Genomic DNA, 4494 nt, shown 5'->3' on the forward strand with positions numbered 1-4494 from the left:
ATATAGAAATAACACCAAATCTGTTCAGGTAAGTAGGTAACTGAGGTCACCAATTGAGGTTTGTTTTGAATTGACATTAGAGTGGAATGGTGAAGGAGCAAGCTGGCGGGGACAAAACGACGCGGGAGAAGGGAACAGAACGGCGTCGTATTAATAATGGACGGTACAAATGTCTCTCTTTGATTTGTCTTAATATGTGCAATTAGTTGAAGTCAACACAGCACTTCTACACACTACAGTGACTGGGAGAGCGTGACGTGGATGCACGTGTCAAATAATTAATGGTAAAGAGAATGTGTAAGACTCATGAGTCCATATGTACATCTAGATTATCATATTATATGAAATGTATTAGCATTTCCCATCATTTACATTTAATGTTTTAGATATTTGAACTATATCTATAACACCATAACCTCTATTTTTTTCTTGCTTAGAGAAATAATAATAGATAGGTTAGTCCCTTGGGAAACATACTATAATATTTCTAGTAATTGGATACGTGCCTTTTGTGCTGTGCAATGTTGTTAATTGTTCCATTGGTGACTGGTGAGGTGAGGTCGGATATATGATGTAACGTAGATTTGTGGATGCCTTTATATAGGTGGTGGCATTGTGCAATTCGTATTTGACAACGTAGGTAGTACGTACATGTATGTGGTGGGGTTTTGAGGTTGTGTTTTGTGCTTATTGTATTTATACAGTCGCTGTAGCAGAGTCGCTTTCCACCAGTTTTATAAAGAAAAGAGGAAAATGGTTAGGATTTTATTTTTTAAATAAACGTGTATGTAATGTATAGTAGTGTGCCGTATAGGAATCAGAATAAATGAGGCGATTTGAGCCTTTATATTAGGTCAGCTCACTCGGTCACTCACACTCTCTCTCTCTCCCTCGTTTAACTTGTGTTTACTCTCCAAAAGCTATTTCCTTTTCATGCCATGGCTATAATTTCATCATTCGTACTTGTTAGAATATAATTAGAATCAATTAATAAATATTCAGATATACTAAATAATATTAATTGATCCTAATTATATTCTAACAAAATAATACTAATTGATCCTAATTATATTCTAACAAATTCTTTTAGCCCCTATAAATACCTTTCTATATTGTATCATTTCAAAACAACTTGAATAGACAACTAGAATATAACTTGAATATACACAAATCCTTCCTCCAGTTTTGTCTCTTATTTCTAACATGGTATTAGAGTCATGGTATCCTCCTTGAAGAGAATAGGTTGTTTTCCTTGCTATGAAATCATCGTAGTTTTTGCACTTTTTTTCTATGCCATTTTTTCTTACCTTTTGTCACTCGATACTTTTTCACCTCACCGACTAGTTTGTTTTCTCTGTCTTGTATTTTTTCGAGTCGAAAGATCAAACACCACTGTCATCCGCTGCTTACATGAAGAAATCATATAGTTTCCGCTCTTTTTTGGCAGTTTCATTTGTGTTCTCTCGTGGTAGTTCCGTTTGTGTTCTCTAGTGGCAGTTCCGTCTGCACTTCTTTCAGATACCGGCAGTTTCGTCTGCGCTTCTTTCAGACAAGCGGCAGTTCCGTCTGCGCTTCCTTCAGATTAGCGGCAGTTCCATTTGTGCTTTCTTCCAACAGTTCCGTCTGCACCCGTTTTATCAATTTATGCAGTTTTTTTTTTCTATTTATTTCGTTGTTTTAAATATGTTTCAAACTCAAGTTGTCACTTGAGTTTGAGGGGGGATGTTAGAATATAATTAGGATCAATTAGTATTATTTAGTATATCTGAATATTTATTATAGAAAATTACGTCTTTATTATTACGATTCTCTTAGCCCCTATAAATACCCTTCTATATTGTATCATTTCAAAACAACTTGAATAGACAACTAGAATATACTCAATAATACACAAATTTTTTCTCCAGTGTAGTCTCTTGTTTCTAACACAACTAACGTAATATATCTCACTGTTAAGATCATATATAAACTCATAATTACAGTCCGATTCACCAACAAACTTTTTTACTCTTTCTGACGGATTTTTAGGTTATCGGTGGATTTTAGGTCATTATTGACAGAAAACTATATATATAAATTTTGTATTCTAAAAGTATATGTTAAAATTATAAATTGAAATTTTTTTTATTAAAATAGTTTCATTACATATTTAAATTTTTTTGACAACTAAGTCCAATTAAATTGGTTTAAACCTAACAAAATTCACTCACAAACCTGTCTGTGAAATCACACTTCTTTTGTGGAATTAATTCACTCACAAATTGTGTTAGTTTGGTGTTATTTAACTTATATATTGATGATTTTTCTGGACTTAAAATTTACATGCATGTGTTTTTGTGGTCGATTAAGATTTGTTTGTGTGCTTATTTTAAATTGAGTTCATGTCATTATCATTAATTATTTTTGGTGTTATGCTGAGTTAAATGTGTTGTGCTTGTTGTCATTAACTTGGATTTTTTATAATTAGGTCATATAAGATAGTTATAGTGGTTCTGATGTCATTTAAGCCATATTCATATTGTTTTTTTAATCCAAAATTGATTTTGATGTATTTTGTGGTTGATTGAGTCTTATTTGTGTGCTTGTTCTGAATTGAGTTCGTGTGTCGTAATTATTAAGTAATTTCGATATCATTTTAAGTTAAATGATGTGCACTTGGTCTCGTTGACTTGAATTTGAAGTAATTAGACCATACAAGAGAGTTGTAGTGGTTCTAGTGCCATTTAAGTCGTATTCATGACTTTTTCTTATCCAAAATTGATTTGAATGTGTTTTGTGGTTGATCGAGAGTTTTGTTTGTGTGTTTGTTCTGAATTGAGTTTGTATGTCATTATCATTAAATAATTTTGATGTCGTTCTAATTTAAATGATGCGCACTTAGTCTTATTAATTTGGATTTGATGTAATAAGTTATACAAGATTCTTGTGTCATTTAAGTCATGTTCATGACTCTTTCTTAATTTGATTTTTCTTTTTATTTGTGTTTCTTATTTTAGTATAAAACTTGCAAGTTTAGAATAATTTGTGTAGAATTTTTTAATTTCTTTAAGTGTGTTAAAAGTTATCTCAACTTTTGACATAAATTACTCATCAACATCACATAAAAATTGCAAAACACATAGAAAAATTATAAGCATGACACCATTGTAAACTAACAACACTGAAATTGTTCATATTTTGTAATCAAAGAATTTCACCAACCTATTGTTAAATGAAAATCATATAAAAGTAGAAAGAAAACTTCTATATATGGTGCTGATACCAAAAATCAACATGTCATAATGTCCTTGTGTGTCAATTGTAAGAGCGCAACACATAGCCTCTGCTACTATGGTCAGGTTTTATTATTAACTGTTATGTAATGGTTTCAACAAGTTTAATTAGCTACAATTATATTGTTAAGTAAATAGAGTCTTTGGACTGGTTACACGGTTTTAAATACTGGGCAATGGACTATAATAGTTAGGTTATTTCATTTTTTTTTTTGTGTTTAGTTGGGACTATTGGATCATTTCATGTATATTATATTTAATGATAGTTTCAATGTTGTTTAAAATATAATTTGGCGCTTGGTAAAATTAATTTCGGTGATGTGTATTTTATTGTGGTTACTTTGATTTATGATTTTGTGGTTGATGTTATTGGTTCTTATGCTATATATTTTGTGTTAAATGGAATTAGTTATTGTGTTTTCTACTTGAGAATTTTTATGGTACTGATACCAAAAATCAACATGTCATAATGTCCATGTGTGTCATTGTGGGAGCGCAACATATAGCCTCTGCTACTAGGGTCAGATTTTATTATTGACTGTTACGGAATATTAATTAGCTACAATTATGTTATTAACTAAATAAAATCTTTGGGCTGGTTACACGATTTTAGGTGCTGGATAATGGGCTGTAATACTTGGGTCATTTCATTTTTCTTTTTGTGTCTAGTTGGAACTGTTTGATCATTTCATACGTACTATTTACTAATTTAGTTATTAGTAATTAGATTAAGTCTTAATTTTTATTATATTTTTATTATAAATATTTTATTTTATTCTCAAATTAATATTAATTTTTTTAAAAAAATAATTTTTTTATTATTATTTTATTATTTTTACTCTCAAATCACTATAACATCCACTATGATTACTACGATTATAATTTTTGCTTTTATGTAGAAGAAAATCATGATGAAAAAATTGTATTTTTTTTAAAAAAAATTTAATTTTGATCACATGATTAAAATAAAACAAAATAAAATGTTTAAAATAAAAATAGAATGTTTCAAATTTTAAAGATAAAATTAGGACTTAGTCCGAACGTTAAAAGCTAATAAAAAAATAAAGTTTTAGAGTTAAATCCAAATAAAATAAATCCATAAAAGATGTATTACTAAAAAATTAAACCTTGAAATTTTTTTTCCAAAATTAAAATAATGTTGAGTGTAAATAATTTTAACTGAATAAAAAAATATAATGTGGATGAAAATTAAAATTTGGAA

General features: G+C 29.3%; 1 protein-coding gene across 2 annotated transcripts in view; it reads left to right on the forward strand.

The window, feature by feature from the left end:
* The window catches only part of LOC107648716, a 6045-nt gene extending 5282 nt beyond the window's left edge, over positions 1–763 (forward strand). The window contains exon 4 of one of the 2 annotated variants that reach the window (XM_016352535.2): positions 29–763. The gene's annotated coding sequence lies outside the window, so the exon portion shown is untranslated. The remainder of the gene's footprint in view (positions 1–28) is intronic. The other variant, XM_016352534.2, reaches the window with a different exon arrangement.

Source organism: Arachis ipaensis, chromosome B06, assembly GCF_000816755.2.
Source record: "Arachis ipaensis cultivar K30076 chromosome B06, Araip1.1, whole genome shotgun sequence".
Classification (NCBI taxonomy): domain Eukaryota; kingdom Viridiplantae; phylum Streptophyta; class Magnoliopsida; order Fabales; family Fabaceae; genus Arachis; species Arachis ipaensis.